This window comes from Tinamus guttatus, unplaced genomic scaffold, assembly GCF_059628265.1.
Source record: "Tinamus guttatus ecotype Peru unplaced genomic scaffold, ASM5962826v1 Tinamus_guttatus_pri_ptg000415l, whole genome shotgun sequence".
Classification (NCBI taxonomy): Eukaryota; Metazoa; Chordata; class Aves; order Tinamiformes; family Tinamidae; genus Tinamus; species Tinamus guttatus.
Genome location: NW_028288949.1, coordinates 493,237 through 516,501, shown reverse-complemented (window position 1 = coordinate 516,501; position 23,265 = coordinate 493,237).

Sequence of the window (23,265 nt, the reverse complement as noted above, 5' to 3'; positions counted from 1 at the left end):
GGGCCAGGATGAACTTGTAGGTCCTGAGACCAGGCCCGAGGCGAAGGTGCCCGGCGCTGCGTCACACCTTCCACAAGAGCTGCCGCTTGGGATTTTGCACCACAGATGGGGTCGGGACACCTGATCACCAGCACCTGTATTTATCTGACAGCTCCGCCGCTGGGATCCAAACCTGCACTTGTGGGGCCCTTGCGTCTAGCGAGGTGTCCAGCTTCCCGAGAGCCTTCACCAGAATTTGGGACCCTAGTGGCCGTCTCGGTCAGTCCATAGATATTGCCTCTGAATTTGGTGCCCAGGGTGAATTGTAGGTCCTGAGCGGAGGCCCAGGGCGAAGGCGCCCGGCGCCGCGTCAAAATTTCCCCAAGAGCTGCCGCTTTGGATTTCGCACCACACATGGGGTCGGTGATCGGGACCGCCAGCACCGGCATTTCTGTGACAGCTTGGCCTCTGGGATCCAGACCTGTAATTTTGGGACCGCTGCACCTAGCAGGGCGTCCAGCTTCCCAAGAGCCTTCGCCAGAATTTTGGACCCTATCGGCCGTCTCGATCAGTCCATAGATATTGCCTCTGAATTTGGTGCCCAGGGTGAACTTGTAGGTCCTGAGCGCAGGGCCGGGGCGAAGGCACCCGTGGCCGCGTCAAAATTTCCCCACACCTGCCGCTTGGGATTTTGCACCACAGATGGGGTCGGGACACCTGATCACCAGCACCTGTATTTATCTGACAGCTCCGCTGCTGGGATCCAAACCTGCACTTGTGGGGCCCTTGCGTCTAACGAGGTGTCCAGCTTCCCGAGAGCCTTCGCCAGAATTGTGGACCCTAGCGGTGGCCTCGGTAGGACACGAGATATTGTCTCTGGATTTAGGGGCCAGGATGAACTTGTAGGTCCTGAGACCAGGCCCGAGGCGAAGGTGCCCGGCGCTGCGTCACACCTTCCACAAGAGCTGCCGCTTGGGATTTTGCACCACAGATGGGGTCGGGACACCTGATCACCAGCACCTGTATTTATCTGACAGCTCCGTCGCTGGGATCCAAACTTCCGCTTGTGGGGCCCTTGCGTCTATTGAGGTGTCCAGCTTCCCGAGAGCCTTCGCCAGAATTTGGGGTCCTAGCGGTGGCCTCGGTAGGACACGAGATATTGCCTCTGGATTTAGGGGCCAGGATGAACTTGTAGGTCCTGAGACCAGGCCCGAGGCGAAGGTGCCCGGCCCTGCGTCAAATCTTCCCCCACACCTGCCGCTTGGGATTTTGCACCACAGATGGGGTCGGAACACCTGATCACCAGCACCTGTATTAATCTGACAGCTCAGCCGATGGGATCCAAATCTCCACTTGTGGGGCCTTGCGTCTAGCGAGGTGTCCAGCTTCCCGAGAGCCTTCGCCAGAATTTTCGACCCTAGCGGTGGCCTCGGTAGGTCACGAGATATTGCCTCTGGATTTAGGGCCCAGGATGAACTTGTAGGTCCTGAGAGCAGGCCCGGGGCGAAGGCGCCCGGCGCCGCGTCAAAACTTCCACAAGAGCTGCCGCTTGGGATTTTGCACCACAGATGGGGTCGGGACACCTGATCACCAGCACCTGTATTTATCTGACAGCTCCGCCGCTGGGATCCAAACCTGCACTTGTGGGGCCCTTGCGTCTAGCGAGGTGTCCAGCTTCCCGAGAGCCTTCGCCAGAATTTTCGACCCTAGCAGTGGCCTTGGTAGGTCACGAGATATTGCCTCTGGATTTAGGGACCAGGATGAACTTGTAGGTTCTGAGAGCAGACCCGGGGCGAAGGCACCCCGCGCTGCGTCACACCTTCCACAAGAGCTGCCGCTTGGGATTTTGCACCACAGATGGGGTCGGGACACCTGATCACCAGCACCTGTATTTATCTGACAGCTCCGCCGCTGGGATCCAAACCTCCGCTTGTGGGGCCCTTGCGTCTAGCGAGGTGTCCAGCTTCCCGAGAGCCTTCACCAGAATTTGGGACCCTAGTGGCCGTCTCGGTCAGTCCATAGATATTGCCTCTGAATTTGGTGCCCAGGGTGAATTGTAGGTCCTGAGCGGAGGCCCAGGGCGAAGGCGCCCGGCGCCGCGTCAAAATTTCCCCAAGAGCTGCCGCTTTGGATTTCGCACCACACATGGGGTCGGTGATCGGGACCGCCAGCACCGGCATTTCTGTGACAGCTTGGCCTCTGGGATCCAGACCTGTAATTTTGGGACCGCTGCACCTAGCAGGGCGTCCAGCTTCCCAAGAGCCTTCGCCAGAATTTTGGACCCTATCGGCCGTCTCGATCAGTCCATAGATATTGCCTCTGAATTTGGTGCCCAGGGTGAACTTGTAGGTCCTGAGCGCAGGGCCGGGGCGAAGGCACCCGTGGCCGCGTCAAAATTTCCCCACACCTGCCGCTTGGGATTTTGCACCACAGATGGGGTCGGGACACCTGATCACCAGCACCTGTATTTATCTGACAGCTCAGCCGCTGGGATCCAAACCTGCACTTGTGGGGCCCTTGCGTCTAACGAGGTGTCCAGCTTCCCGAGAGCCTTCGCCAGAATTGTGGACCCTAGCGGTGGCCTCGGTAGGTCACGAGATATTGCCTCTGGATTTAGGGCCCAGGATGAACTTGTAGGTCTTGAGAGCAGGCCCGGGGCGAAGGCGCCCGGCGCCGCGTCACACCTTCCACAAGAGCTGCCACTTGGGATTTTGCACCACAGATGGGGTCGGGACACCTGATCACCAGCACCTGTATTTATCTGACAGCTCCGTCGCTGGGATCCAAACTTCCGCTTGTGGGGCCCTTGCGTCTAGCGAGGTGTCCAGCTTCCCGAGATCCTTCGCCAGAATTTTGGACCCTAGCGGTGGCCTCGGTAGGACACGAGATATTGTCTCTGGATTTAGGGGCCAGGATGAACTTGTAGGTCCTGAGACCAGGCCCGAGGCGAAGGTGCCCGGCGCTGCGTCACACCTTCCACAAGAGCTGCCGCTTGGGATTTTGCACCACAGATGGGGTCGGGACACCTGATCACCAGCACCTGTATTTATCTGACAGCTCCGTCGCTGGGATCCAAACTTCCGCTTGTGGGGCCCTTGCGTCTATTGAGGTGTCCAGCTTCCCGAGAGCCTTCGCCAGAATTTGGGGTCCTAGCGGTGGCCTCGGTAGGACACGAGATATTGCCTCTGGATTTAGGGGCCAGGATGAACTTGTAGGTCCTGAGACCAGGCCCGAGGCGAAGGTGCCCGGCCCTGCGTCAAATCTTCCCCCACACCTGCCGCTTGGGATTTTGCACCACAGATGGGGTCGGAACACCTGATCACCAGCACCTGTATTAATCTGACAGCTCAGCCGATGGGATCCAAATCTCCACTTGTGGGGCCTTGCGTCTAGCGAGGTGTCCAGCTTCCCGAGAGCCTTCGCCAGAATTGTGGACCCTAGCGGTGGCCTCGGTAGGTGTTGCAGTTCAAATGGCTGCAGCGACCTGGTTCAGGGACGGCACGGCGACCACCCCCAAACCACTCGAGCTATCAGCTAGTTGACACCAATGTGGTGGACGGCAAATGGCCTTTATTGATGGGAAACAAGGTGTTATATATCTAGGTTTACAACGTCACATCCGTCTGCTTACACCATAGACTAAACACTATTGGCTACTAGGGGCCCTATCTTTCCGCACAGCACGATATCTTCCGGCCGCCGTTCCCTAACTATCTGCAACAACTTCCCCCCTCCCTATGCATAACAAAACTAGCTAAAATACAACTATCTTATTCTTATTACTATCTTATTCTATTCTTATAGTTATACCAATCTTAAAATTACATATCATAAACTTGACATAAAACATAAGGCACAAAGAAGAAGGCGCGTAGAAGGTAGGGGATGACAGGTAATACCAGGGTGTAGGAATAGGGTGTACCTTGGGATAACTTGGGGGTAATGCTGAGTGGATATATTCTTAAAGCAGTTGTTGGTGTTCTACTAACATGATGTTAACCTTCTCTAGCTGATTCTTGACAAACGGCATGAGCTTATTCAATATACAGGGTCCAAAGATTAGCGTCATCATGATCATTGTGATCAGCCCTATCAAGGTGGATATCAGGGTGGTTAACCACGGCGAACCGGTGAACAAATTTTTGTACCGGCTGCGTTTGGAACAGGGTTCAATGGGTGCTAGTTGGCAAGGCATGGCACTGAAAACTGGTGGCCCTGTAGTTATTTTTGTACTAATTGCTTGAGATTGTTCGATCTGTTCAAGTACCCCATTTAAAGGGCTGGTGTGACTCTACCTGTCCTATAGTGACAAGCTGCAAAATTAAGATAACGCAAAGGCATCGCGGCGCCCTCTTGCGGAGGCTGTTTTGTTGTTTTCTGGATTCGGTCAGCGTGGAACTCGCAGGCTCGGGCGGGACGCTTGTCACCGGGGTGTACGGGTTACGGGGGTGTCCGATGATCCGGTCCTGTGAACAGAAACTCACAATTTTCATTAGTTTTATTTTGAAGGTAACAGCCACCTGAATTGGGGTCAGATGCTCTTCCTTTGCAACATGCTTAATCATGAATGCTCCCGCCGGTTTTTCTTTAATTCGGATGTTTACCTTCTTTTTCTCCTTCCTTAAGTTTGAATCGGTTGTGAGCCACTCGTCCTGACTAGTGTCTGATCCGGAGTCGGAACTCGACTGACTGGTCACTTCCGGGCTCCGGTCACTCCCATTGGTTTCCGGCGCCTCACTCGCACCGGGGGCACCCTCGCCCCGCCCTTCCCCTTGTGGCTCGGCGCCATTTTGAGGGGCATAGGGTGGTGGCCTGGCCCAGACATCATTATGCTCTGACCCCTTCCTCAGGTCTTCTCTCCGTCCCTCACTCGGACTTGCTCTCGACCCCTCCCTCGGGTCTTCTCTCCGTCCCTCACTCGGACTTGCTCTCGACCCCTCCCTCGGGTCTTCTCTTCGTCCCTCACTCGGACTTGCTCTTTCCGGCGCCTCACTCGCACCGGGGGCACCCTCGCCCCGCCCTTCCCCTTGTGGCTCGGCGCCATTTTGAGGGGCATAGGGTGGTGGCCTGGCCCAGACATCATTATGCTCTGACCCCTTCCTCGGGTCTTCTCTCCGTCCCTCACTCGGACTTGCTCTCGACCCCTCCCTCGGGCCGCCCTCCGGTGTCCGGTCACTCCCATTGGTTTCCGGCGCCTCACTCGCGCCGGGGGCACCCTCGCCCCGCCCTTCCCCTTGTGGCTCGGCGCCATTTTGAGGGGCATAGGGTGGTGGCCTGGCCCAGACGTCATTATGCTCTGACTTCTTTTCAATGTTCCTAGCTTCCTCGGCTACCTCGCTCCAAACAGATTTCGGCTGTTTCTGCTCCTCTGTAAGCGGGGCGGGGCTCGGGGATGGAGGGGATGTTTCACCCTCTTGCTGACCTTTAGGCTCAGCAGAATTGCCATCATCTGGGGGGTCCAAAGTCTGCGCAGTTGTCCCGATTCCCACTTTGAACGTGGCCAATAAACAGTCTTTTACTGCTACCCAAGTCTCCTGCTCTTTCATAGCTTTCTGTAAGGCTTGTACAACTTTTCCCCAAGCCTTAAGGTTTTTCCCACAACCTGAGAACATTGTCTCCTCAGCTAATGCCTTAGTACATTTGTCCCACAGTTCAGGGTGGAGAATATCCACCGGCTGGTCTATAGCCTTAATTTTCAAAAGCCTTGTAACTGCAAGAGTAAAATCTTTTGGCTTACAATCAATCCCCCAGTACTTATGTAATTGCGATACGACCTTTATGAGGGCTTCCATCCTCCTTGCTGATTCAGTAGTGTCCCCTTCGCCGGGGTGGTCCACTTGCTCTGGCTGCTGCTCACGCTGCTCGCTCATCCAGGCGATGACGTTCCCGGGTTTCGGCACCACTTGTTGCAGTTCAAATGGCTGCAGCGACCTGGTTCAGGGACGGCACGGCGACCACCCCCAAACCACTCGAGCTATCAGCTAGTTGACACCAATGTGGTGGACGGCAAATGGCCTTTATTGATGGGAAACAAGGTGTTATATATCTAGGTTTACAACGTCACATCCGTCTGCTTACACCATAGACTAAACACTATTGGCTACTAGGGGCCCTATCTTTCCGCACAGCACGATATCTTCCGGCCGCCGTTCCCTAACTATCTGCAACAGGTAGGTCACGAGATATTGCCTCTGGATTTAGGGCCCAGGATGAACTTGTAGGTCCTGAGAGCAGGCCCGGGGCGAAGGCGCCCGGCGCCGCGTCAAAACTTCCACAAGAGCTGCCGCTTGGGATTTTGCACCACAGATGGGGTCGGGACACCTGATCACCAGCACCTGTATTTATCTGACAGCTCCGCCGCTGGGATCCAAACCTGCACTTGTGGGGCCCTTGCGTCTAGCGAGGTGTCCAGCTTCCCGAGAGCCTTCGCCAAAATTTTCGACCCTAGCAGTGGCCTTGGTAGGTCACGAGATATTGCCTCTGGATTTAGGGACCAGGATGAACTTGTAGGTTCTGAGAGCAGACCCGGGGCGAAGGCACCCCGCGCTGCGTCACACCTTCCACAAGAGCTGCCGCTTGGGATTTTGCACCACAGATGGGGTCGGGACACCTGATCACCAGCACCTGTATTTATCTGACAGCTCCGCCGCTGGAATCCAAACCTCCGCTTGTGGGGCCCTTGCGTCTAGCGAGGTGTCCAGCTTCCCGAGAGCCTTCGCCAGAATTTGGGGTCCTAGCGGTGGCCTCGGTAGGACACGAGATATTGTCTCTGGATTTAGGGGCCAGGATGAACTTGTAGGTCCTGAGACCAGGCCCGAGGCGAAGGTGCCCGGCGCTGCGTCACACCTTCCACAAGAGCTGCCGCTTGGGATTTTGCACCAAAGATGGGGTCCAGAAACCTGATCACCAGCACCTATCTTTATCTGACAGCTCCGCCGCTGGGATCCAAACCTCCGCTTGTGGGGCCCTTGCATCTATTGAGGTGTCCAGCTTCCCGAGAGCCTTCGCCAGAATTGTGGACCCTAGCGGTGGCCTCGGTAGGTCACGAGATATTGCCTCTGGATTTAGGGCCCAGGATGAACTTCTAGGTCCTGAGAGCAGGCCCGGGGCGAAGGCGCCCGGCGCCGCGTCAAAACTTCCACAAGAGCTGCCGCTTGGGATTTTGCACCACAGATGGGGTCGGGACACCTGATCACCAGCACCTGTATTTATCTGACAGCTCCGCCGCTGGGATCCAAACCTGCACTTGTGGGGCCCTTGCGTCTAGCGAGGTGTCCAGCTTCCCGAGAGCCTTCACCAGAATTTGGGACCCTAGTGGCCGTCTCGGTCAGTCCATAGATATTGCCTCTGAATTTGGTGCCCAGGGTGAATTGTAGGTCCTGAGCGGAGGCCCAGGGCGAAGGCGCCCGGCGCCGCGTCAAAATTTCCCCAAGAGCTGCCGCTTTGGATTTCGCACCACACATGGGGTCGGTGATCGGGACCGCCAGCACCGGCATTTCTGTGACAGCTTGGCCTCTGGGATCCAGACCTGTAATTTTGGGACCGCTGCACCTAGCAGGGCGTCCAGCTTCCCAAGAGCCTTCGCCAGAATTTTGGACCCTATCGGCCGTCTCGATCAGTCCATAGATATTGCCTCTGAATTTGGTGCCCAGGGTGAACTTGTAGGTCCTGAGCGCAGGGCCGGGGCGAAGGCACCCGTGGCCGCGTCAAAATTTCCCCACACCTGCCGCTTGGGATTTTGCACCACAGATGGGGTCGGGACACCTGATCACCAGCACCTTTATTAATCTGACAGGTCAGCCTCTGGGATTCAAATCTCCACTTGTGGGGCCTTGCGTCTAGCGAGGTGTCCAGCTTCCCGAGAGCCTTCGCCAGAATTGTGGACCCTAGCGGTGGCCTCGGTAGGTCACGAGATATTGCGTCTGGATTTAGGGCCCAGGATGAACTTCTAGGTCCTGAGAGCAGGCCCGGGGCGAAGGCGCCCGGCGCCGCGTCAAAACTTCCACAAGAGCTGCCGCTTGGGATTTTGCACCACAGATGGGGTCGGGACACCTGATCCCCAGCACCTGTATTTATCTGACAGCTCCGCCGCTGGGATCCAAACCTGCACTTGTGGGGCCCTTGCGTCTATTGAGGTGTCCAGCTTCCCGAGAGCCTTCACCAGAATTTGGGGTCCTAGCGGTGGCCTCGGTAGGACATGAGATATTGTCTCTGGATTTAGGGGCCAGGATGAACTTGTAGGTCCTGAGACCAGGCCTGAGGCGAAGGTGCCCGGCGCTGCGTCACACCTTCCACAAGAGCTGCCGCTTGGGATTTTGCACCAAAGATGGGGTCGGGACACCTGATCACCAGCACCTGTATTTATCTGACAGCTCCGCCGCTGGGATCCAAACCTGCACTTGTGGGGCCCTTGCGTCTAGCGAGGTGTCCAGCTTCCCGAGAGCCTTCACCAGAATTTGGGACCCTAGTGGCCGTCTCGGTCAGTCCATAGATATTGCCTCTGAATTTGGTGCCCAGGGTGAATTGTAGGTCCTGAGCGGAGGCCCAGGGCGAAGGCGCCCGGCGCCGCGTCAAAATTTATCCAAGAGCTGCCGCTTTGGATTTCGCACCACACATGGGGTCGGTGATCGGGACCGCCAGCACCGGCATTTCTGTGACAGCTTGGCCTCTGGGATCCAGACCTGTAATTTTGGGACCGCTGCACCTAGCAGGGCGTCCAGCTTCCCAAGAGCCTTCGCCAGAATTTGGGACCCTAGCGGCAGCCTCCATAGGTCACGAGATATTGCCTCTGGATTTAGGGCCCAGGATGAACTTGTAGGTTCTGAGAGCAGGCCCCGGGCGAAGGCGCCCCGCGCTGCGTCACACCTTCCACAAGAGCTGCCGCTTGGGATTTTGCACCACAGATGGGGTCGGGACACCTGATCACCAGCACCTGTATTTATCTGACAGCTCAGCCGCTGGGATCCAAACCTGCACTTGTGGGGCCCTTGCGTCTAGCGAGGTGTCCAGCTTCCCGAGAGCCTTCGCCAGAATTTGGGACCCTAGCGGCAGCCTCCATAGGTCACGAGATATTGCCTCTGGATTTAGGGCCCAGGATGAACTTGTAGGTTCTGAGAGCAGGCCCCGGGCGAAGGCGCCCCGCGCTGCGTCACACCTTCCACAAGAGCTGCCGCTTGGGATTTTGCACCACAGATTGGGTCGGGACAGCTGATCACCAGCACCTGTATTTATCTACAGCTTCGCCGCTGGGATCCAAACCTGCACTTGTGGGGCCCTTGCGTCTAGCGAGGTGTCCAGCTTCCCAAGAGCCTTCGCCAGAATTTGGGACCCTATCGGTCGTCTCGATCAGTCCATAGATATTGCCTCTGAATTTGGTGCCCAGGGTGAACTTGTAGGTCCTGAGCGCAGGGCCGGGGCGAAGGCACCCGTGGCCGCGTCAAAATTTCCCCACACCTGCCGCTTGGGATTTTGCACCACAGATGGGGTCAGGACACCTGATCACCAGCACCTGTATTTATCTGACAGCTCAGCCGCTGGGATCCAAACCTGCACTTGTGGGGCTCTTGGGTCTAACGAGGTGTCCAGCTTCCCTAGAGCCTTCGCCAGATTTTGGGACCCTAGCAGTGGCCTTGGTAGGTCACGAGATATTGCCTCTGGATTTAGGGACCAGGATGAACTTGTAGGTTCTGAGAGCAGACCCCGGGCGAAGGCGCCCCGCGCTGCGTCACACCTTCCACAAGAGCTGCCGCTTGGGATTTTGCACCACAGATGGGATCGGGAAGCCCGATCACCAGAACCTGTCTTTATCTGATTGCTCAGCCGGTGGGATCCAAACCTTCACTTGTGGGGCCCTTGCGTCTAGCAAGGTGTCCAGCTTCCCGAGAACATTCGCCAGAATTTGGGACCCTATCGGCCGTCTCGATCAGTCCATAGATATTGCCTCTGAATTTGGTGCCCAGGGTGAACTTGTAGGTCCTGAGCGGAGGCCCAGGGCGAAGGCGCCCGGCGCCGCGTCAAAATTTCCCCAAGAGCTGCCGCTTTGGATTTCGCACCACACATGGGGTCGGTGATCGGGACCGCCAGCACCGGCATTTCTGTGACAGCTTGGCCTCTGGGATCCAGACCTGTAATTTTGGGACCGCTGCACCTAGCAGGGCGTCCAGCTTCCCAAGAGCCTTCGCCAGAATTTGGGACCCTAGCGGCAGCCTCCATAGGTCACGAGATATTGCCTCTGGATTTAGGGCCCAGGATGAACTTGTAGGTTCTGAGAGCAGGCCCCGGGCGAAGGCGCCCCGCGCTGCGTCACACCTTCCACAAGAGCTGCCGCTTGGGATTTTGCACCACAGATGGGGTCGGGACACCTGATCACCAGCACCTGTATTTATCTGACAGCTCAGCCGCTGGGATCCAAACCTGCACTTGTGGGGCCCTTGCGTCTAGCGAGGTGTCCAGCTTCCCGAGAGCCTTCGCCAGAATTTGGGACCCTAGCGGCAGCCTCCATAGGTCACGAGATATTGCCTCTGGATTTAGGGCCCAGGATGAACTTGTAGGTTCTGAGAGCAGGCCCCGGGCGAAGGCGCCCTGCGCTGCGTCACACCTTCCACAAGAGCTGCCGCTTGGGATTTTGCACCACAGATTGGGTCGGGACAGCTGATCACCAGCACCTGTATTTATCTACAGCTTCGCCGCTGGGATCCAAACCTGCACTTGTAGGGCCCTTGCGTCTAGCGAGGTGTCCAGCTTCCCAAGAGCCTTCGCCAGAATTTGGGACCCTATCGGTCGTCTCGATCAGTCCATAGATATTGCCTCTGAATTTGGTGCCCAGGGTGAACTTGTAGGTCCTGAGCGCAGGGCCGGGGCGAAGGCACCCGTGGCCGCGTCAAAATTTCCCCACACCTGCCGCTTGGGATTTTGTACCACAGATGGGGTCGGGACACCTGATCACCAGCACCTGTATTTATCTGACAGCTCAGCCGCTGGGATCCAAACCTGCACTTGTGGGGCTCTTGGGTCTAACGAGGTGTCCAGCTTCCCTAGAGCCTTCGCCAGATTTTGGGACCCTAGCAGTGGCCTTGGTAGGTCACGAGATATTGCCTCTGGATTTAGGGACCAGGATGAACTTGTAGGTTCTGAGAGCAGACCCCGGGCGAAGGCGCCCCGCGCTGCGTCACACCTTCCACAAGAGCTGCCGCTTGGGATTTTGCACCACAGATGGGATCGGGAAGCCCGATCACCAGAACCTGTCTTTATCTGATTGCTCAGCCGGTGAGATCCAAACCTTCACTTGTGGGGCCCTTGCGTCTAGCAAGGTGTCCAGCTTCCCGAGAACATTCGCCAGAATTTGGGACCCTATCGGCCGTCTCGATCAGTCCATAGATATTGCCTCTGAATTTGGTGCCCAGGGTGAACTTGTAGGTCCTGAGCGGAGGCCCAGGGCGAAGGCGCCCGGCGCCGCGTCAAAATTTCCCCAAGAGCTGCCGCTTTGGATTTCGCACCACACATGGGGTCGGTGATCGGGACCGCCAGCACCGGCATTTCTGTGACAGCTTGGCCTCTGGGATCCAGACCTGTACTTTTGGGACCGCTGCACCTAGCAGGGCGTCCAGCTTCCCAAGAGCCTTCGCCAGAATTTTGGACCCTATCGGCCGTCTCGATCAGTCCATAGATATTGCCTCTGAATTTGGTGCCCAGGGTGAACTTGTAGGTCCTGAGCGCAGGCCCGGGGCGAAGGCACCCGTGGCCGCGTCAAAATTTCCCCACACCTGCCGCTTGGGATTTTGCACCACAGATGGGGTCGGGACACCTGATCACCAGCACCTGTATTTATCTGACAGCTCAGCCGCTGGGATCCAAACCTGCACTTGTGGGGCCCTTGCGTCTAACGAGGTGTCCAGCTTCCCGAGAGACTTCGCCAGAATTGTGGACCCTAGCGGTGGCCTCGGTAGGTCACGAGATATTGCCTCTGGATTTAGGGCCCAGGATGAACTTGTAGGTCCTGAGAGCAGGCTGGAGGCGAAGGTGCCCGGCCCTGCGTCAAAGCTTCCCCCACACCTGCCGCTTGGGATTTTGCACCACAGATGGGGTCGGAACACCTGATCACCAGCACCTGTATTAATCTGACAGCTCAGCCGATGGGATCCAAATCTCCACTTGTGGGGCCTTGCGTCTAGCGAGGTGTCCAGCTTCCCGAGAGCCTTCGCCAGAATTGTGGACCCTAGCGGTGGCCTCGGTAGGTCACGAGATATTGCCTCTGGATTTAGGGCCCAGGATGAACTTGTAGGTCCTTAGAGCAGGATGGAGACGAAGGTGCCCGGCCCTGCGTCAAATCTTCCCCCACACCTGCCGCTTGGGATTTTGCACCACAGATGGGGTCGGGACACGTGATCACCAGCACCTGTATTTATCTGACAGCTCCGCCGCTGGGATCCAAACCTGCACTTGTAGGGCCCTTGCGTCTAGCGAGGTGTCCAGCTTCCAGAGAGCCTTCGCCAGAATTTGGGACCCTATCGGCCGTCTCGGTCAGTCCATAGATATTGCCTCTGAATTTGGTGCCCAGGGTGAACTTGTAGGTCCTGAGCGCAGGCCCGGGGCGAAGGCACCCGTGGCCGCGTCAAAATTTCCCCACACCTGCCGCTTGGGATTTTGCACCACAGATGGGGTCGGAACACCTGATCACCAGCACCTGTATTAATCTGACAGGTCAGCCTCTGGGATTCAAATTTCCACTTGTGGGGCCTTGCGTCTAGCGAGGTGTCCATCTTCCCGAGAGCCTTCGCCAGAATTGTGGACCCTAGCGGTGGCCTCGGTAGGTCACGAGATATTGCCTCTGGATTTAGGGCCCAGGATGAACTTGTAGGTCCTGAGACCAGGCCCGAGGCGAAGGTGCCCGGCGCTGCGTCACACCTTCCACAAGAGCTGCCGCTTGGGATTTTGCACCACAGATGGGGTCGGGACACCTGATCACCAGCACCTATATTTATCTGACAGCTCCGTCGCTGGGATCCAAACTTCCGCTTGTGGGGCCCTTGCGTCTATTGAGGTGTCCAGCTTCCCGAGAGCCTTCGCCAGAATTTGGGGTCCTAGCGGTGGCCTCGGTAGGACACGAGATATTGCCTCTGGATTTAGGGGCCAGGATGAACTTGTAGGTCCTGAGACCAGGCCCGAGGCGAAGGTGCCCGGCCCTGCGTCAAATCTTCCCCCACACCTGCCGCTTGGGATTTTGCACCAAGATGGGGTCGGAACACCTGATCACCAGCACCTGTATTAATCTGACAGCTCAGCCGATGGGATCCAAATCTCCACTTGTGGGGCTTTGCGTCTAGCGAGGTGTCCAGCTTCCCGAGTCTTCGCCAGAATTGTGGACCCTAGCGGTGGCCTCGGTAGGTCACGAGATATTGCCTCTGGATTTAGGGCCCAGGATGAACTTGTAGGTCCTGAGAGCAGGCCGGGGGCGAAGGCGCCCGGCGCCGCGTCAAAACTTCCACAAGAGCTGCCGCTTGGGATTTTGCACCACAGATGGGGTCGGGACACCTGATCACCAGCACCTGTATTTATCTGACAGCTCCGCCGCTGGGATCCAAACCTGCACTTGTGGGGCCCTTGCGTCTAGCGAGGTGTCCAGCTTCCCGAGAGCCTTCGCCAGAATTTGGGGTCCTAGCGGTGGCCTCGGTAGGACACGAGATATTGTCTCTGGATTTAGGGGCCAGGATGAACTTGTAGGTCCTGAGACCAGGCCCGAGGCGAAGGCGCCCCGCGCTGCGTCACACCTTCCACAAGAGCTGCCGCTTGGGATTTTGCACCACAGATGGGGTCGGGACACCTGATCACCAGCACCTGTATTTATCTGACAGCTCCGCCTCTGGGATCCAAACCAGCACTTGTGGGGCCCTTGCGTCTAGCGAGATATCCAGCTTCCCGAGAGCCTTCGCCAGAATTTGGGACCCTAGCGGCAGCCTCCATAGGTCACGAGATATTGCCTCTGGATTTAGGGACCAGGATGAACTTGTAGGTTCTGAGAGCAGGCCCCGGGCGAAGGCGCCCCGCGCTGCGTCACACCTTCCACAAGAGCTGCCGCTTGGGATTTTGCACCACAGATGGGGTCGGGACACCTGATCACCAGCACCTGTATTTATCTACAGCATCGCCGCTGGGATCCAAACCTGCACTTGTAGGGCCCTTGCGTCTAGCGAGGTGTCCAGCTTCCCAAGAGCCTTCGCCAGAATTTGGGACCCTATCGGTCGTCTCGATCAGTCCATAGATATTGCCTCTGAATTTGGTGCCCAGGGTGAACTTGTAGGTCCTGAGCGCAGGGCCGGGGCGAAGGCACCCGTGGCCGCGTCAAAATTTCCCCACACCTGCCGCTTGGGATTTTGCACCACAGATGGGGTCGGGACACCTGATCACCAGCACCTGTATTTATCTGACAGCTCAGCCGCTGGGATCCAAACCTGCACTTGTGGGGCTCTTGGGTCTAACGAGGTGTCCAGCTTCCCTAGAGCCTTCGCCAGATTTTGGGACCCTAGCAGTGGCCTTGGTAGGTCACGAGATATTGCCTCTGGATTTAGGGACCAGGATGAACTTGTAGGTTCTGAGAGCAGACCCCGGGCGAAGGCGCCCCGCGCTGCGTCACACCTTCCACAAGAGCTGCCGCTTGGGATTTTGCACCACAGATGGGATCGGGAAGCCCGATCACCAGAACCTGTCTTTATCTGATTGCTCAGCCGGTGAGATCCAAACCTTCACTTGTGGGGCCCTTGCGTCTAGCAAGGTGTCCAGCTTCCCGAGAACATTCGCCAGAATTTGGGACCCTATCGGCCGTCTCGGTCAGTCCATAGATATTGCCTCTGAATTTGGTGCCCAGGGTGAACTTGTAGGTCCTGAGCGGAGGCCCAGGGCGAAGGCGCCCGGCGCCGCGTCAAAATTTCCCCAAGAGCTGCCGCTTTGGATTTCGCACCACACATGGGGTCGGTGATCGGGACCGCCAGCACCGGCATTTCTGTGACAGCTTGGCCTCTGGGATCCAGACCTGTACTTTTGGGACCGCTGCACCTAGCAGGGCGTCCAGCTTCCCAAGAGCCTTCGCCAGAATTTTGGACCCTATCGGCCGTCTCGATCAGTCCATAGATATTGCCTCTGAATTTGGTGCCCAGGGTGAACTTGTAGGTCCTGAGCGCAGGCCCGGGGCGAAGGCACCCGTGGCCGCGTCAAAATTTCCCCACACCTGCCGCTTGGGATTTTGCACCACAGATGGGGTCGGGACACCTGATCACCAGCACCTGTATTTATCTGACAGCTCAGCCGCTGGGATCCAAACCTGCACTTGTGGGGCCCTTGCATCTAACGAGGTGTCCAGCTTCCCGAGAGACTTCGCCAGAATTGTGGACCCTAGCGGTGGCCTCGGTAGGTCACGAGATATTGCCTCTGGATTTAGGGCCCAGGATGAACTTGTAGGTCCTGAGAGCAGGCTGGAGGCGAAGGTGCCCGGCCCTGCGTCAAATCTTCCCCCACACCTGCCGCTTGGGATTTTGCACCACAGATGGGGTCGGAACACCTGATCACCAGCACCTGTATTAATCTGACAGCTCAGCCGATGGGATCCAAATCTCCACTTGTGGGGCCTTGCGTCTAGCGAGGTGTCCAGCTTCCCGAGAGCCTTCGCCAGAATTGTGGACCCTAGCGGTGGCCTCGGTAGGTCACGAGATATTGCCTCTGGATTTAGGGCCCAGGATGAACTTCTAGGTCCTGAGAGCAGGCCCGGGGCGAAGGCGCCCGGCGCCGCGTCAAAACTTCCACAAGAGCTGCCGCTTGGGATTTTGCACCACAGATGGGGTCGGGACACCTGATCACCAGCACCTGTATTTATCTGACAGCTCCGCCGCTGGGATCCAAACCTGCACTTGTGGGGCCCTTGCGTCTAGCGAGGTGTCCAGCTTCCCGAGAGCCTTCGCCAGAATTTGGGACCCTAGCGGCAGCCTCCATAGGTCACGAGATATTGCCTCTGGATTTAGGGCCCAGGATGAACTTGTAGGTTCTGAGAGCAGACCCGGGGCGAAGGCGCCCCGCGCTGCGTCACACCTTCCACAAGAGCTGCCGCTTGGGATTTTGCACCACAGATGGGGTCGGGACACCTGATCACCAGCACCTGTATTTATCTGACAGCTCCGCCGCTGGGATCCAAACCAGCACTTGTGGGGCCCTTGCGTCTAGCGAGGTGTCCAGCTTCCCGAGAGCCTTCGCCAGAATTTGGGACCCTAGCGGTGGCCTTGGTAGGACACGAGATATTGTGTATTGATTTAGGGGCCAGGATGAACTTGTAGGTCCTGAGACCAGGCCCGAGGCGAAGGTGCCCGGCGCTGCGTCACACCTTCCACAAGAGCTGCCGCTTGGGATTTTGCACCAAAGATGGGGTCCAGAAACCTGATCACCAGCACCTGTATTTATCTGACAGCTCCGCCGCTGGGATCCAAACCTCCGCTTGTGGGGCCCTTGGGTCTATTGAGGTGTCCAGCTTCCCGAGAGCCTTCGCCAGAATTGTGGACCCTAGCGGTGGCCTTGGTAGGTCACGAGATATTGCCTCTGGATTTAGGGCCCAGGATGAACTTCTAGGTCCTGAGAGCAGGCCCGGGGCGAAGGCGCCCGGCGCCGCGTCAAAACTTCCACAAGAGCTGCCACTTGGGATTTTGCACCACAGATGGGGTCGGGACACCTGATCACCAGCACCTGTATTTATCTGACAGCTCCGCCGCTGGGATCCAAACCTGCACTTGTGGGGCCCTTGCGTCTAGCGAGGTGTCCAGCTTCCCGAGAGCCTTCACCAGAATTTGGGACCCTAGTGGCCGTCTCGGTCAGTCCATAGATATTGCCTCTGAATTTGGTGCCCAGGGTGAATTGTAGGTCCTGAGCGGAGGCCCAGGGCGAAGGCGCCCGGCGCCGCGTCAAAATTTCCCCAAGAGCTGCCGCTTTGGATTTCGCACCACACATGGGGTCGGTGATCGGGACCGCCAGCACCGGCATTTCTGTGACAGCTTGGCCTCTGGGATCCAGACCTGTACTTTTGGGACCGCTGCACCTAGCAGGGCGTCCAGCTTCCCAAGAGCCTTCGCCAGAATTTTGGACCCTATCGGCCCTCTCGATCAGTCCATAGATATTGCCTCTGAATTTGGTGCCCAGGGTGAACTTGTAGGTCCTGAGCGCAGGCCCGGGGCGAAGGCACCCGTGGCCGCGTCAAAATTTCCCCACACCTGCCGCTTGGGATTTTGCACCACAGATGGGGTCGGGACACCTGATCACCAGCACCTGTATTTATCTGACAGCTCCGCCTCTGGGATCCAAACCAGCACTTGTGGGGCCCTTGCGTCTAGCGAGATATCCAGCTTCCCGAGAGCCTTCGCCAGAATTTGGGACCCTAGCGGCAGCCTCCATAGGTCACGAGATATTGCCTCTGGATTTAGGGACCAGGATGAACTTGTAGGTTCTGAGAGCAGGCCCCGGGCGAAGGCGCCCCGCGCTGCGTCACACCTTCCACAAGAGCTGCCGCTTGGGATTTTGCACCACAGATGGGGTCGGGACACCTGATCACCAGCACCTGTATTTATCTGACAGCTCCGCCGCTGGGATCCAAACCAGCACTTGTGGGGCCCTTGCGTCTAGCGAGGTGTCCAGCTTCCCGAGAGCCTTCGCCAGAATTTGGGGTCCTAGCGGTGGCCTTGGTAGGACACGAGATATTGTCTATTGATTTAGGGGCCAGGATGAACTTGTAGGTCCTGAGACCAGGCCCGAGGCGAAGGTGCCCGGCGCTGCGTCACACCTTCCACAAGAGCTGCCGCTTGGGATTTTGCACCAAAGATGGGGTCCAGAAACCTGATCACCAGCACCTGTATTTATCTGACAGCTCCGCCGCTGGGATCCAAACCTCCGCTTGTGGGGCCCTTGGGTCTACTGAGGTGTCCAGCTTCCCGAGAGCCTTCGCCAGAATTGTGGACCCTAGCGGTGGCCTTGGTAGGTCACGAGATATTGCCTCTGGATTTAGGGCCCAGGATGAACTTCTAGGTCCTGAGAGCAGGCCCGGGGCGAAGGCGCCCGGCGCCGCGTCAAAACTTCCACAAGAGCTGCCACTTGGGATTTTGCACCACAGATGGGGTCGGGACACCTGATCACCAGCACCTGTATTTATCTGACAGCTCCGCCGCTGGGATCCAAACCTGCACTTGTGGGGCCCTTGCGTCTAGCGAGGTGTCCAGCTTCCCGAGAGCCTTCACCAGAATTTGGGACCCTAGTGGCCGTCTCGGTCAGTCCATAGATATTGCCTCTGAATTTGGTGCCCAGGGTGAATTGTAGGTCCTGAGCGGAGGCCCAGGGCGAAGGCGCCCGGCGCCGCGTCAAAATTTCCCCAAGAGCTGCCGCTTTGGATTTCGCACCACACATGGGGTCGGTGATCGGGACCGCCAGCACCGGCATTTCTGTGACAGCTTGGCCTCTGGGATCCAGACCTGTACTTTTGGGACCGCTGCACCTAGCAGGGCGTCCAGCTTCCCAAGAGCCTTCGCCAGAATTTTGGACCCTATCGGCCCTCTCGATCAGTCCATAGATATTGCCTCTGAATTTGGTGCCCAGGGTGAACTTGTAGGTCCTGAGCGCAGGCCCGGGGCGAAGGCACCCGTGGCCGCGTCAAAATTTCCCACACCTGCCGCTTGGGATTTTGCACCACAGATGGGGTCGGGACACCTGATCACCAGCACCTGTATTTATCTGACAGCTCGCCTCTGGGATCCAAACCAGCACTTGTGGGGCCCTTGCGTCTAGCGAGATATCCAGCTTCCCGAGAGCCTTCGCCAGAATTTGGGACCCTAGCGGCAGCCTCCATAGGTCACGAGATATTGCCTCTGGATTTAGGGACCAGGATGAACTTGTAGGTTCTGAGAGCAGGCCCCGGGCGAAGGCGCCCCGCGCTGCGTCACACCTTCCACAAGAGCTGCCGCTTGGGATTTTGCACCACAGATGGGGTCGGGACACCTGATCACCAGCACCTGTATTTATCTACAGCTTCGCCGCTGGGATCCAAACCTGCACTTGTAGGGCCCTTGCGTCTAGCGAGGTGTCCAGCTTCCCAAGAGCCTTCGCCAGAATTTGGGACCCTATCGGTCGTCTCGATCAGTCCATAGATATTGCCTCTGAATTTGGTGCCCAGGGTGAACTTGTAGGTCCTGAGCGCAGGGCCGGGGCGAAGGCACCCGTGGCCGCGTCAAAATTTCCCCACACCTGCCGCTTGGGATTTTGCACCACAGATGGGGTCGGGACACCTGATCACCAGCACCTGTATTTATCTGACAGCTCCGCCGCTGGGATCCAAACCTGCACTTGTGGGGCTCTTGGGTCTAACGAGGTGTCCAGCTTCCCGAGAGACTTCGCCAGAATTGTGGACCCTAGCGGTGGCCTCGGTAGGTCACGAGATATTGCCTTTGGATTTAGGGCCCAGGATGAACTTGTAGGTCCTGAGAGCAGGCTGGAGGCGAAGGTGCCCGGCCCTGCGTCAAATCTTCCCCCACACCTGCCGCTTGGGATTTTGCACCACAGATGGGGTCGGAACACCTGATCACCAGCACCTGTATTAATCTGACAGCTCAGCCGATGGGATCCAAATCTCCACTTGTGGGGCCTTGCGTCTAGCGAGGTGTCCAGCTTCCCGAGAGCCTTCGCCAGAATTGTGGACCCTAGCGGTGGCCTCGGTAGGTCACGAGATATTGCCTCTGGATTTAGGGCCCAGGATGAACTTCTAGGTCCTGAGAGCAGGCCCGGGGCGAAGGCGCCCGGCGCCGCGTCAAAACTTCCACAAGAGCTGCCGCTTGGGATTTTGCACCACAGATGGGGTCGGGACACCTGATCACCAGCACCTGTATTTATCTGACAGCTCCGCCGCTGGGATCCAAACCTGCACTTGTGGGGCCCTTGCGTCTAGCGAGGTGTCCAGCTTCCCGAGAGCCTTCGCCAGAATTTGGGACCCTAGCGGCAGACTCCATAGGTCACGAGATATTGCCTCTGGATTTAGGGCCCAGGATGAACTTGTAGGTTCTGAGAGCAGGCCCCGGGCGAAGGCGCCCCGCGCTGCGTCACACCTTCCACAAGAGCTGCCGCTTGGGATTTTGCACCACAGATGGGGTCGGGACACCTGATCACCAGCACCTGTATTTATCTGACAGCTCCGCCGCTGGGATCCAAACCAGCACTTGTGGGGCCCTTGCGTCTATTGAGGTGTCCAGCTTCCCGAGAGCCTTCGCCAGAATTTGGGGTCCTAGCGGTGGCCTTGGTAGGACACGAGATATTGTCTATTGATTTAGGGGCCAGGATGAACTTGTAGGTCCTGAGACCAGGCCCGAGGCGAAGGTGCCCGGCGCTGCGTCACACCTTCCACAAGAGCTGCCGCTTGGGATTTTGCACCAAAGATGGGGTCCAGAAACCTGATCACCAGCACCTGTATTTATCTGACAGCTCCGCCGCTGGGATCCAAACCTCCGCTTGTGGGGCCCTTGCGTCTATTGAGGTGTCCAGCTTCCCGAGAGCCTTCGCCAGAATTGTGGACCCTAGCGGTGGCCTTGGTAGGTCACGAGATATTGCCTCTGGATTTAGGGCCCAGGATGAACTTCTAGGTCCTGAGAGCAGGCCCGGGGCGAAGGCGCCCGGCGCCGCGTCAAAACTTCCACAAGAGCTGCCACTTGGGATTTTGCACCACAGATGGGGTCGGGACACCTGATCACCAGCACCTGTATTTATCTGACAGCTCCGCCGCTGGGATCCAAACCTGCACTTGTGGGGCCCTTGCGTCTAGCGAGGTGTCCAGCTTCCCGAGAGCCTTCACCAGAATTTGGGACCCTAGTGGCCGTCTCGGTCAGTCCATAGATATTGCCTCTGAATTTGGTGCCCAGGGTGAATTGTAGGTCCTGAGCGGAGGCCCAGGGCGAAGGCGCCCGGCGCCGCGTCAAAATTTCCCCAAGAGCTGCCGCTTTGGATTTCGCACCACACATGGGGTCGGTGATCGGGACCGCCAGCACCGGCATTTCTGTGACAGCTTGGCCTCTGGGATCCAGACCTGTACTTTTGGGACCGCTGCACCTAGCAGGGCGTCCAGCTTCCCAAGAGCCTTCGCCAGAATTTTGGACCCTATCGGCCCTCTCGATCAGTCCATAGATATTGCCTCTGAATTTGGTGCCCAGGGTGAACTTGTAGGTCCTGAGCGCAGGCCCGGGGCGAAGGCACCCGTGGCCGCGTCAAAATTTCCCCACACCTGCCGCTTGGGATTTTGCACCACAGATGGGGTCGGGACACCTGATCACCAGCACCTGTATTTATCTGACAGCTCCGCCTCTGGGATCCAAACCTGCACTTGTGGGGCCCTTGCGTCTAGCGAGGTGTCCAGCTTCCCGAGAGCCTTCGCCAGAATTTGGGACCCTAGCGGCAGCCTCCATAGGTCACGAGATATTGCCTCTGGATTTAGGGCCCAGGATGAACTTGTAGGTTCTGAGAGCAGGCCCGGGCCGAAGGCGCCCCGCGCTGCGTCACACCTTCCACAAGAGCTGCCGCTTGGGATTTTGCACCACAGATTGGGTCGGGACACCTGATCACCAGCACCTGTATTTATCTACAGCTTCGCCGCTGGGATCCAAACCTGCACTTGTAGGGCCCTTGCGTCTAGCGAGGTGTCCAGCTTCCCAAGAGCCTTCGCCAGAATTTGGGACCCTATCGGTCGTCTCGATCAGTCCATAGATATTGCCTCTGAATTTGGTGCCCAGGGTGAACTTGTAGGTCCTGAGCGCAGGGCCGGGGCGAAGGCACCCGTGGCCGCGTCAAAATTTCCCCACACCTGCCGCTTGGGATTTTGCACCACAGATGGGGTCGGGACACCTGATCACCAGCACCTGTATTTATCTGACAGCTCCGCCGCTGGGATCCAAACCTGCACTTGTGGGGCTCTTGGGTCTAACGAGGTGTCCAGCTTCCCGAGAGCCTTCGCCAGATTTTGGGACCCTAGCAGTGGCCTTGGTAGGTCACGAGATATTGCCTCTGGATTTAGGGACCAGGATGAACTTGTAGGTTCTGAGAGCAGACCCCGGGCGAAGGCGCCCCGCGCTGCGTCACACCTTCCACAAGAGCTGCCGCTTGGGATTTTGCACCACAGATGGGATCGGGAAGCCCGATCACCAGAACCTGTCTTTATCTGATTGCTCAGCCGGTGGGATCCAAACCTTCACTTGTGGGGCCCTTGCGTCTAGCAAGGTGTCCAGCTTCCCGAGAACATTCGCCAGAATTTGGGACCCTATCGGCCGTCTCGATCAGTCCATAGATATTGCCTCTGAATTTGGTGCCCAGGGTGAACTTGTAGGTCCTGAGCGCAGGCCTGGGGCGAAGGCACCCGTGGCCGCGTCAAAATTTCCCCACACCTGCCGCTTGGGATTTTGCACCACAGATGGGGTCGGGACACCTGATCACCAGCACCTGTATTTATCTGACAGCTCAGCCGCTGGGATCCAAACCTGCACTTGTGGGGCCCTTGCGTCTAACGAGGTGTCCAGCTTCCCGAGAGCCTTCGCCAGAATTGTGGACCCTAGCGGTGGCCTCGGTAGGTCACGAGATATTGCCTCTGGATTTAGGGCCCAGGATGAACTTGTAGGTCCTGAGAGCAGGCTGGAGGCGAAGGTGCCCGGCCCTGCGTCAAATCTTCCCCCACACCTGCCGCTTGGGATTTTGCACCACAGATGGGGTCGGGACACCTGATCACCAGCACCTGTATTAATCTGACAGGTCAGCCTCTGGGATTCAAATCTCCACTTGTGGGGCCTTGCGTCTAGCGAGGTGTCCAGCTTCCCGAGAGCCTTCGCCAGAATTGTGGACCCTAGCGGTGGCCTCGGTAGGTCACGAGATATTGCCTCTGGATTTAGGGCCCAGGATGAACTTCTAGGTCCTGAGAGCAGGCACGGGGCGAAGGCGCCCGGCGCCGCGTCAAAACTTCCACAAGAGATGCCGCTTGGGATTTTGCACCACAGATGGGGTCGGGACACCTGATACCAGCACCTGTATTTATCTGACAGCTCCGCCTCTGGGATCCAAACCTGCACTTGTGGGGCCCTTGCGTCTAGCGAGGTGTCCAGCTTCCCGAGAGCCTTCGCCAGAATTTGGGACCCTAGCGGCAGCCTCCATAGGTCACGAGATATTGCCTCTGGATTTAGGGCCCAGGATGAACTTGTAGGTTCTGAGAGCAGGCCCGGGCCGAAGGCGCCCCGCGCTGCGTCACACCTT